At 40.2% G+C, this 12,789-nt stretch overlaps 1 protein-coding gene across 1 annotated transcript in view; it reads right to left on the minus strand.

Annotated features, from left to right (window-relative positions):
* The window catches only part of ncam1a (neural cell adhesion molecule 1a), a 211,467-nt gene extending 211,146 nt beyond the window's left edge, over positions 1–321 (minus strand). Inside the window, exon 1 of the mRNA XM_086098040.1 lies at positions 226–321. The gene's annotated coding sequence lies outside the window, so the exon portion shown is untranslated. The remainder of the gene's footprint in view (positions 1–225) is intronic.
* Positions 322–12,789: the final 12,468 nt, after the last annotated feature.

Here is a 12,789-nt window from a genome sequence, read left to right on the forward strand (position 1 = left end):
AACATATTTTGGCAACCAAATGAATAAAAGTTGTATTAATTACCCAAACCATATTCCTTTATTTCCCAAGGCCACTTTGAAGTACAAAATTGTTGGACTAATTCACAGTTTAATTGAACTGTTTGAGCTTTTATTTCATAACGTGTTGGAGCTTTTATTTCAGTTAGCTAGTGTCAAGTGTGTGCTTGTTAGCTTTGCTGAAAACAACTGGAAAGTTTTACTTACCACAAATGCAGTGTTATCGCTTTTTTGTTTCTTCAACGCGTTAGAAATGCTTAGATGTGTGCTTATTGAGCTGAATGGCCACCGGAAGTGTCTTGAAAATGTGTCAGGCAGTTGTTTCTTTTCAGGCTTTTCCCTCACGGGAAGTGAAGAGCATTGGCGTCCTCTACAGGCAGAACGGAGACAACGCAGCGTCTTATGGCTTTGCCTTTCATTTAAAGCCTGTAAAATAAAAATACATAATACAATATCCGTTTTTTTGTTCTTTAAAATGGTGTTAAAATATACTGACATATACATTTATTCTAATTTAATTTTAGTTTTTATATATTGACATATATAAGCAGCCTTTTATTTTCACACTTCCCATTTGATCTTGATACATAAGCATAAATCATAAATACATACAAGTAAGGAAAAGCTTTCTAGAACAGCTGAAATTTTGAAAGATGAGTTTATGTGAGTGATTAATCCTGAACACAGCCACAAGAACAGCCCAGTAAAATAATAAGAGGGTGTGCAGATTTTTGCAACATTGTCAGTTGTTTAACTCACTCACTGCCATAAATTAAATTTTTTTTGATTGTAAGAAATTAGGGGTGACAGGCAATTAAGTTTTTTAATTGTAATTCACTAGTTAACTTCCGATTAATCGCAAATTTTCTAAATGTACAATGAAGAAAAATTCAGTTTTCATACTCTTGTTAACAAGTGGAAAAAATGTTAAACTAATAGAAATTAGTTCAAATGAATTTTCGATGTTTATAGCCGTCAATGGCGGCGAATTAATAAAAATAAAAAAAGAAGAAAAAAAGATAAAAAAATTTGGGCCGTCAAGTGATTAAAATTTTAATCGTGATTAATCGCATGACTTTACTAGTTAACTCACGATTAATCACAAAGGTTATATCTGTTCTGAATGTACAATAAAAAAAAATTCGAGCTTTTCATACTCTTGTTAACAAAAGAGGGAAAATAATGTTAAACTAATAGAAATAGTTCAAATGTATTTTTGACGTTTTTAGCCGTCAAAGGCAGTGAATGAGTTACATTTACGTTCCATCTGAAACTTTTTTTTTTAGTCAATTGAGTTCTACATGCATGTTATAAGTCCGTAGTGGTGAGGGGGGAAAAAATACTTATTGTGGTATTCGTCTTCCTCTTACTTTCTTTCTTTCTTTTTGCACACAAAAAAAACGACATTAGAACATATCCAAATAGAGTAATTCATTGTAACTGTGAGGCTCCTTCCGGTGTACACGTCTTAGCCACGTGGGCAGTAATACAATAAAATACACACATACAGATTTACACCACATGGAGACAGCCAAAGCTCCTCAGGAAGCTGCGATCATATTTTTAGTCGCTTTTCTCAGGGGATATATCATCTGCGAGTGTTGTTATATTGTCTGTCTAATGTATTGCCCACTATTTGCAAACAAATGTGAAATACGGGATTGTAATAATATACATTAAATGCATTTTTGGATTATCATTTTCTTTTCTTTTGTGCAAATTAAACCCCTTAAACGGTCTTTTGCCCTCTGTGTTGTTCTGCATCATACCTCTAGATGGCAATACAGGACATGGTTTCCATCTGTGGTTTAGTCTTGGGCTTGTTTACTCCTTATATTTGGATAGGTAACAATAACAAGAAACAGACTGGACATGTCACAGAAACAAGGGATTCTGGCACATTTACACCACAAATAGATACATATAATACTCTCTTTTTCTTTTCTTTTTTATGTAAAAAAGAATCCATCTGAGGTAGGCTTAATTGCAGGGCTAAGTGTTGACCGTTTGGGGGAGCTGTGGTACAGCTGCTGCTCATTAGCAAAATCTGCCTGCTATTTTTCTTTCATGGATACATACAGCGTGCCACCGTTAATCAAATGGGAATGTTATTTTTGTAATTATGTTTTTTTTTAATTCTTCTTATTCTTCTTATTCTTATTAATAATAATATGAATAATAATATTATTATTATTATTATCACCGTTGCCTTTCTCTCCTGATTGGCTGTGAGAACTCCTGCAGTAGATTGTACTGGATTAATTGAATCAAAATTTTCTGTTCATGTCTTTTTTTGTCAGGCAGACGTCATGAAGTTCAATCATCAGCGCCAATTAACTACTAGGTTAGACTACTAAGGAAATTATTACAACAACAGCACAATATAGATTATGAAAATATTTACACAAATTAAGTAAAAAAAAAAAAAACATCGGAAAGATGTGATGCTAACTCACAATGGAAAGCTCCATTGTCTCGCAAACGCTAATTAGCGAGCAACTCGCGGCACTTTTATCACTCAAAAGAATGGCTACTCTAACAAAAATGCTTTTAACAATGTATAGAGAAGCATCTAAGCAATACACACTGGCATATGCTCTTTCTACGCCGCAAAACAAGAACTTTTAGTGGCATAACTTGATCGTAACTTTTTTCTTCTACTCTCTAATGTGACTCCAACTTAACAGTCTATCAGAATGTGCGGGACCACACTGCCCCTAAGTGGCCAAATCGTGTACAACATGAAAAAAGCTCCCAATAAAGGCACACACAAACAAGGGCAAGACAGTATAAAATAATTTAAATTAATTTAAAATTGATTCTGAATCGTATTAAATGAGAATTCAATGAGATCAACAATATTAAGATAACATACTATAACAGTGACGTTCGTTCTTTGAGAGGCTGTTCTCCATACAGGAAACCTAGCATAAAAGCCTCGTGTAAAAACAAAGTAGAAGTTGTCAGTAACAGTGGCAATGTCTAAAATGGCTGCCTTCTGAGAGGCCAGTTGGGAGTCCATCTTATGTGCGTTTGTGGACGGAAACAAGAAAAGCGCCACAAGCAATTGGCTAAATGCAATTTGTACTTGAATTCACAGGCTTTCGATTGAACATTCAGTAAAAATTCCAAGCATTTGCTAATGCCTCTCTGCCGTTCCCCAGAAGGCTTGAATATTAGTCTTCTTCTTCTTCCTTCCTTTTTTGTCACTCTGTAGGCGTTCTATCAGAGAAATCCACTGCTCAGTGACTTCCTCTCTATTCAGGCCACCAGGCTGGAGATCAGGGGCTTGAGACTCTTGCCTCCCATCCTGCTCCCCAGAGGTTAATTACGTTCACTTTGCCAGGCGTGACTTGAGAAAAGAAGAAAAAAAAAGAGGGAAAAAGGAGAAAGAAAACCCACACGGGCCGCTTTCGCTAACAACAGGCCGCCTCCAAGGAAGTCTCGCTTCACATGTGACGTGTCGCCAACCTGCCTGGCGGACGGCTAATTAAAACGACATAACCCTGGATGTACGGCGGCTTGTCGGCGTTGCCGCGCGGCGCTTCGGCAGACTCGTGCTCCAGTCTCCTCGGAGGTGAATGGAAGTGGGTTCCTCTTTTGCTGAAGGAGGTTGTCTGAGGTCTTCATGCATATTCAGTAAGGATACAGACAGCAGAAGAAGGCATAATGGGCAAATTAGAACACATAGTGCATGCATTTATTTGGTAAGATGCTTCACTATAATGAGGTCAAACGATCAACAGTAAATCCGATGTGGTAGCAGGGTGTCAAGAAGGAGCAAAAAGCCACAATTTGAAATTTATGGAATAAAAACAACCACTATATTTTCACAAATGTACGTTATTATATGGAACCTATCCTCAGCTATTCACTGGAAAAACATGAAGAATAAAAATCACTCTTGGAAATGGATTATTCTTACACTGCCCGCCACTAGTACATGTTCCACCATTTGGGAATTCTTGGCTTAATGGAACCACAGAGTTGTCTAAAAACAAGCTTTTGCGTGGTGGCAACCGCTAATAAACAGAACAAGCCCTTAGAAACCTCCCATTACCAACTGCGCATCATTGTTTGCCTCCATGTCGGCACGCTCCTTGGTCATACCAACTGAGGGTGCTTTATAACAAGATCCCAAGACGACACCTGTACCGATTGATTCTCGACGTATCGTCGAAAATGTGATGGAGCAAGGAAGGGTTATACGACGCGCTCTGTATGCCACGGGACAATGCGTATCAGAGTGTCTTATTTTAAATTATGCCCGCCGTGCTCCTGACTGTCAGATCATAATGTGGTTTTATGTCTTCAGCAGAGGGACTATAAGTTACTCGCCGATGTCTCGTTTCATTTGCTACTCCCCGGCATCCAATAACAGCGCTTTCTCGCACCTGCCCGCCAATAAATCCTTATGACTTGTTAACCGTCTCGCAGGGAGACGCTTTGAAGCACAAAGCTCCTCCCGGTTTGATGCATCACGGTCACTGCGAAATTTTATTGGAACAAGGATATTTCAGACGATAGTCATAGTTACATAGAGCATATTCCGCATGGTACGTGCTTACAAGGTTGGACCCTAAAGATAACTTAAAACACTTTCCAGGTGTCTTTTTTTTGGGGGGTCAAAATACCCCAAAGATTAAGACAAGGAAATTCTGAACACTAGATAGATTGCCTTCAGATTTGCTTTGTGCCTTCCAAATACTTGACACCAAGAACACACACAGAGGTAAGCTTTTAGATGACTGCCAGACATTTCTAAGGCCAAGAACTGATTTAGTAAGGCTTTGGGAGGAAATAGCATCATTGTTCTTCCTGGGAGATTGGATCACCACAAATCATCACCGGGTTGAAAATGGTGTAGCAAAAAGAAATGAAGCTCTTTGCTTCCGTATATCCCCCACTGGTATTTGGAACCAATCTGTGTCCGTGACATTGAGCCATGAGCCGTCACTGGGAGTGTACACGTAGGCGCTAGAAAATGAGCCACTTAAACTAAATAGCCACAAAAAAAAACGTTACCCTTGCATAAAACAAGAAAACCAATGTTCATTGAAATAACCTGAAGTTGATGAGACTGGAATTTGCCTACGTACATATTAACATAAAAAAACCATTAAATTAATTCACTTTACAAATCCAAGACCCTTCACCTTAACTGCATACTTCAGTCCCGCCAGAGTAGGGAAATTGAGAGGAAGGACCAAACGAAAGAAAGATGAAACAAAGCGAAATCCAACACCGACCAGACACCACCCTCCACCCGCAGTTACAAATCCAGAATCTTTCACCAACCCCAGATGCATCTAAATTCCAACAGATTAGGGAGACATCAAGAGACCAGAGGAAAGACTAAAGGAAGATAGGCGGGATAGATGAAGCAGAGAGAGATCCACAAACGCCAATTTCTACTGATTCAGCGACAAGTGGGAGCCATAATTATTTTGGGACAACGTCCTTTAACCGAATAAGACAAAAGTGCAGCTCTTTGGTAAGTCATCATCATGTTTACAAATGCAAACGGAAACAACACTGGTTCGGTTATGTTCTGGGGCTGCTTTGCTACATCTGAAAGTCTTGAATCGGCGCTAATCTCAAGACTTTCAAGGCATTTTAGAGTGAGTCAATGTGTCCTCCAAGAGGATAATGACCCTACATCATACAAAAAAACAAACAATGGCTAAGAACAATATTCAATATTTACAGGTTTCATAAATTTGTTTCGTTATTTAAGTGCAGTACTTTCATCGGTTACAAACTTTAGTAATTCACTTCAAAGTTTACAATTTATTTCTCTCGAGAGTTTTATTACAAAATGTTGTGTAGGATTGTCACAAAATACGGCGTTAATACATCGTGAGGTGAAATGGTGTGACATCATTAGATAATGGGCCATGATTACATCATCTGGCCCCTAAACTTTTAATGACATCTACAATCTACCATAGACAAAAACGACACCAATGCAAGTCATTTGGGAGTTTTACCCCAAACCTTTTCAACCCAGGAAGGATAATCCCAGTTGGGGGGCCTTTCTGTGTGTGATTGGCATTTTCTCCCATGTCTCCGTGTTCTCCAGGTACTCCGGTTTCCCGGACAACCAAAGTTTAGAACCTTAATCAGTTCCCCTGGGTAAGCCGCTGACACGAGATCTGGATTCGGTCCCCTGGGCGCTACAAGGTTCACGTCAACGGTACCTCAGGTACCGGTTGAAACAATCGGAAGCCAAGGTATCGTTGTACATTAATATGGGTACACAATTATAACCGGCCACCTGAGGGTAACTGTAACTACGATGTTTGACAGCCTTGGCTGAGAATGAACTTAGCCAACCCTAACTTGCGAACCCCTTGACCGAACCGACGCATGACAACCCTGACCACCAACCTAACAAACCCTAACACTTTACGATCAAGCGCCCCTTGGGGAAGTCAAATCTCTTGACTTTTATGCCACCTTTCTTTTCGCTTTGTAGAAAGCATCTGGTGAGGATAAGCATTTGGGATAATGGATGGATGGATGGATGGACGGATGGACGGATCATCGGGTCAAGGCAAGATGAAAAGGTGCTTCCTTTCAAGTGTAGGAGAAGCCAGAAAATGAATTCCAATCCACTTTTCTGAACTGACATCATCGTGCGAAGTCTCTAGAGTGAAACTCTCAAGTGTCTTACCGTAGAGTCTGTAAATTTCGCCGTGGCATTCAGCTTTAAATATTGCTGCCATAAATGATTGTGAGTAAGGCATTCAATTTTTTTCCAGGTCAGCTCACTCAGAAGGGTAAGGAAAGCTCCTAAGCAAAAAACAGAATTCTAAAAGGCCCCGAATCACTCTTCACAGGCAAATCCAGCAGTTATAAGGATTCCTGGTGAGAACCGTTGACTAACGCTCTAGATACTTTCCCCGCTAACTGCCACGTCTTTATTAATTCATGCCTTATTCTTGTAAGGGGGACGGAAATAGGGCTCTCTCTCCTAACAGGGTGGCATTGTAGGCGGCAGACAATGACGCAACGCCAAGCTCAGGACCTCGCATCAGCGAGCGAACGACTCCTCTCACTCCTTGGGCCCGGCCGCGCTGAATATACTTAATCCCCTTCAACCTTACACTCAATCTGTTGACATTTGCGCGTTCCCTTTTGGAATACTTAAGAGCATCAGTGAACAGGGATGTGTCGAGTAGAAAGCGCCTCGGACTAATCCCAATACCCAGGACACACAAAAAGAAAAAGAAGAAGAAAAAAAACAGAAGAAAGAAATTAATTGTGCCTAATTTGCTGCCGCCTAAGCAGAGATTGGATTCCGTTTAATGCTAAACAGACCAGCTCAGGAAATAAACACACTGCTAATTTAAAATGCTCCCCAAAGTGTTCCTCGCTTCTCATTCTCTCTCACTGCACTCTCCAGAAGAAACGTACGCAAATGAGAGTGTTTAGGTTGAGAGGATGTCAAGTCAAACTTTTTAACTTTAGTGTGGACGGTGGCCTGAAATTTTTTCAGATGGAACCCAGTGAAGAAATTTTGTGAGAGCCGAGATGTTCAGCAGACGGACGGATGACTTTTTAGTGTCATGTACTTTGGTTTTTCACTCTCTCTCTTCATTAACGGTTAGGGAAATGTCCATTAGGTTTCAGGTAAGTTTATGGTCAATTTCCATGGGAAGTTAAGATGGAGAATTACAGAAATATTCCAAATAGGAAACTTTTCATGAGAATTATGGTATCTGATGGTCGTTTAGTGGAAATGAATCACATCCAAACATCAGTATAAACATTTTGTCTCGTCATAAGAACAACAGGGGTATTGAACACTGATTTGAGCAGAAAATCCGTTTTGAAAATTAAAAGAAGAACATTTATCTTTGTTTTGCTGTTCATCTGTTAGTTAGTTAGTTATATTTGGATTTCAATTATTATTGTATTATTTGATAAAGGTCACCCATTGCTAGCTACTGCCTCATTATTGACAGAGTGCCCAGAAACTAAAAAATGCCCGAAATATTTCTTCACGCCTTTCTGTTTTCCAGATTATCGGGTATAATCATTATGATACTTCAGTCAGTAATGCTACAGTCAGTCCAATTTGAACATGAAAGGTAAGTAAGAGGCAATCGCCTCACACTACTCGTTCTACCCGTAATTAACTAGCTAAAAAAAAAAAAATGACAGTAGCGGTAATTAGGGTAAGTTAGTCATGCGAAGGCTGTTAAAAGCTAACTGAGACAGAAGAGTGGCTGTGTGAGTGCTTTAAAACAGAGCCTGAAGTTGAATTTTTTACACGATAACAAGATGGGAATTAAGGGCGTCCCTCGGATGACAGTGACAGGCAATTTTAGAGTATCTCTAATTTAGATGGAAAATTCCATGCAGAGACCAAACGGTGGCAGTCATGTAACACACTCTGAGCTGTCTAAACCGGCCTAAATGGGTTGTAAAGCTTTGGCAGGAGCTGTATATAACACTCCAGTTTCATACTGAGCACGGGCCATTACATCACCACCGTGCTCAGGTGAGCAAGTAAGCCTCGCGCTCTATGTACGCAGGATGAAGCAAAGGTGCAAAGATTGCGGTCACGTGTGTATCAACTTGAAGGATTCCTGGCAAAGATCCTTTTTTTTTTTTGGTTTAAAAGCCCCGCCAAGTCTCAAGGGGGGCTAGGCTGTGGTCCAAGCTTTTAACAAAAAAAAAGCAATACCTGACTAGCCTTGTAACCGTCTGTCTTGCTAATCATTTACACACAAAAACGCATGTTTGCTCTCCAAACACGTCACTGTCGTCCGCATGACAAGGAAAGTCTTCCCACAGGCCAAATCTTAGCTACCTGCCAAGCTCAGACGCGAGATGCAATAGCATGAAAATTCATTAGCGGCGCTCGCAGTGATTCAGCGTCCTTTTGAAGACTTCAAACTGGATTTTTTTTTCCTTTTTATCCATTGCTAAAGTCAGAGCCCTAATACATCATCCAATGTCACCGGCGTGACATTAAGAGCCAATTAGGACATGTTCTCAACACATTTGGCATGCACTGCGTAGCATTTGGTTTGTAACTCTATTGAAATTTGATGGAATCCAACCTGGGGCACTTTAAAGCTGCTGAACGCAGAAAATAGAATTTTCGAATCACTACTGCCACCTGTGGCCGAATAATGAAACTGCCACACTCCCTTCTTCACGTGCACATTTAGTTTTATTTGCTTCTGTCATGTTTTGGGTTTCGTTTGAGTTATGTTACCTTAGTGATCTGTGTTGTCCTTGTGTGCCTCCCTAGTCTCGTCAAGCATGATCATGTCCACCTGTGTTTGCCTGCCCTTCATCGTATGTCAACCAATCAGCGCCCTCTGCCCAGGTGTGTCTCGTTATGTCAATTAGTGTGCGTGTGTATTTAGGCCCTGTTCACACAGAACCAACACCGGCTTCGTTCCTCAAAAATATCTTATACACACAGAAATGTTTTAAGACATGCGTGTGTCCGAAAGAAGACGCTGAGGATGTTTAACGGCTGTAATGTATATGCCAAGTCTGGAGTGGCGCTATAGTGCAGCCACAGGGAGTTAATGGAAAGCGTAGAAGAAGAATCAACGGAGAAGACGAACCACTGATCTGAATATATTACTGACTTTTGAAGCCGCAGCCCGCGAGGCCGCCGTATTACTCCTCCCAAGAAACGTTTCTTGGCATACGATCCTATACATTTATAGTATAGAAATTGAAAATACGTTTGAGACAGTACTTAGTATAGTATCATAACTCTTCTGATGAAACAGCGACTTAAAACTAGTTGAATGGTACCTTTGCCATGGCCTGAGGGGGTTTGTATCATTTTTACTGGCACTCAGCAAGTTTGAGGAGGATGGTAGGAACACTGCTGCTCAAAAAAACTACAAATGTGCTGACTGCTTTATGGCATACGTTACTGTCCCCTTTACCCATTCGTTACAAACACGAAAGTCAATTTGAATGTCGACGCACGATTACTGCTTTCATGGCAGAAGCTGCAAAATAAATGAAAAGTTTTGTCTGAGGAGAAAAAAAAAGAAAAAGGGAAGTTAACCGGGAGAAAAGGACAGTCAAGGATCAACTTTGGTCCAGTTTTCACTAACTGGCATGAGCTAAAAAAAAACGACGCAATGTGCTTGTCCTCATGGGAAATGTGGTCTACCTTCAGGCATAGCATTACCGCTTTTATTTATATAGTGCCGCCATAATCACCATAAATTGAAAGTTCCTTAGTGTTGCTTTAAATACATGTATAAATTATATGCTTAATGATGTTTACAGGAGGAAACTTGTATCTATATTTTTTTAATTAAAGAATTATAACTGTAATTCAACAAAAGATGCCTCTGCCAAATCTAATATTGGGGTCTAAAGAACTGAGCAATAAAAGAAAAAGGGAGTCTACAAAGCAGCACATACGTCCACATGTTAATTATCTTTTCTTTTTTTTGTACTTCTTTAAAAAAAAGTGACAACCCTCACCCCTATACTAAGAATTTACGAGCTGTATATGTCTAATCTGTACCTATACGTATCGTTTATACAGTAGTCTGCTCGCGAGAGATGTAAGGAGTAAGATGGCCGTGTGGATGGGGCCTTACTCTCTTGTCTCCCCTCTGTCTGCATCGATCCTTTGTTGTTTTTCCCGTCGCCCCCCCCCCCCCCCCCCACGTCTTGCATCGCTTGTTTTTTATTTCAGCCAGTACCTCGTTTGCCTCTTTGTTTTTTGTTTAATTAAAATCCCTTTTTGACTTCACTTCTGCCTCCTCACCCTACTTCCTCCCATTTGGGTCCTCAATCACACCCCAAACACAGGTAGCTACTAGGGGTGTGAATTGCCTCGTACCTGGCGATTGGATTCATATCACGACTCATAGGTCACGATTCGATTCAATACCGATTAATCCCGATCCGAATCTATAAATTCATTATTGCGATTTTTTTAAACTCAAATTTAGAAAATACTTATCAGTCAACTGTAAGATTTGTATAAAAATGTATTTATTTATCTGAAAATTCTGGCTTATAAGTGAGCCACTGCTTTTAACAAACAGGTTGCAGTCTGTTTCATGTTTGAAAAGCACTGAAATCAAATATTAAGGCTTAATGTTCCATTAATATAACATTCTTCCATGCCTAATGTGTGAATCCTAACCCTAAGAAAGATATTTAGTTGAATATTCCCATAAAAATCGATGCGGCCGCATATCGAATCGATTCGAGAATTGCGCGCTGTAATATCGCGATATATTGCCGAATCGATTTTTTCTGACACCCCTCGTAGCTACCAGCTCTTTTTTTTTGTCTTAGATGGTTGAAACTGTATTTTCCATGTGTATTGAGAGCTACAACTTCTGAGCAAAATTAGTACCATTGTATAAAATGTGTGTGATAAAACAAAAACGTTTTTGTGCTTTGTGGTGGTAACCAAACTGGACATGTAAAGCAACAGCCCCGCGACATGCAAGCCACTTGCATTACGGGTAAAGAAAACACAGTGTCAGAGCACATAAGCGCAATGCGTTGCAACATGAGCGGCGAGGCGAAAACGTGTGAAAAAAGGTGTCGTCCATTGAACCGCAGCGACCTATCAGGGAAGCTTGTCATCACAAACAAAATATTCACACCTGACCTGACCCCCTCTGGACAAATGCGTCTGTGTGCTGGCGTTGAGAAATGTTTGATCATGACGATGATCTGACGAAATATTTATCCGCCGTCCGTATATTTTTCCTGATACTTGTGGCCAAATTCCATATTTTTAGTCTTTCTATTGTACCGTATTTGAAGAACAAACAAACTTTGAGCGCATATGTTTTTACACATACCACCATTGCTTCAAAGAACCATGATCCAAACTTTTTGCTATTTTTTTTTGTGTTGAATAACTTCGGGATGGTGAAGTAAGACTGTTATGACAGCTAACTCCAGTCTCCAGATCCCACAATTGGTCCCGTGGGAGTAAAACCCTGAAGACCACACACACATAGAAACACACTCCTCCGAGCAGGATAAGAACTGCTGTTTTGCCAGGAAGCGGGAACAGGTGACTACAGGAGGAATGAAACATGGCTGACATTTTGAATCGCATCTTTTATCGGCCTTGTGGGAGGAATTGTTGTGGTTCAGACCACACAAAATAAGACAACAAGGCGAATGGCCATAATGATCACTCCACAAACACAAACCAAAATGTCACCGTCCGATGATGACCGCATATTTTCAATTCCAAAACACATCCCAGATGTCATACAGTTTGAAATTCCGGTTTTGTTTCTTAGAATTTACAAGCAGTTTGCAAAAAAAAAAGGGAACATATTAACCGTTTGGTAAACTTTAAGAATAATGAAAAACCAAATAGCAGGTATTGGTAACACTCTTCTTCCTGTTTACATTCTAACCAAACTGCCAACCCGTCGACTGATTGATCCCGAAAATGCAAACCATTGTTGTTAAAGACCCGTAGAGCTCTTGTTTCTGAATGTCGTTATCTAGTTCTCATAAAAACAGCAACATGTTACTTTTTTCCGGTACAGCGTGTACCCGTCAACCTCCCCACTATTTGAGTTTATTTATAACAATGGGAGATTGCATTAATTACCGTGAACCCACTAGTCTCTTGTCATGCCATCAACAGGGTGTTAGACGCGCACAAAGAGACGGCGGGAACATCACGATAGTGCGCCAAACAGGACTGCGTTGTAATAATGGCTCAGTGGACGCACGCCGCAGGCTTTCAGAAAACAATCTTTACAATGGCGGGGATTATTATTG

The sequence above is a fragment of the Leptonotus elevatus genome, chromosome 16, assembly GCF_054856555.1.
Source record: "Leptonotus elevatus isolate MCC_2025b chromosome 16, RoL_Lele_1.0, whole genome shotgun sequence".
Classification (NCBI taxonomy): domain Eukaryota; kingdom Metazoa; phylum Chordata; class Actinopteri; order Syngnathiformes; family Syngnathidae; genus Leptonotus; species Leptonotus elevatus.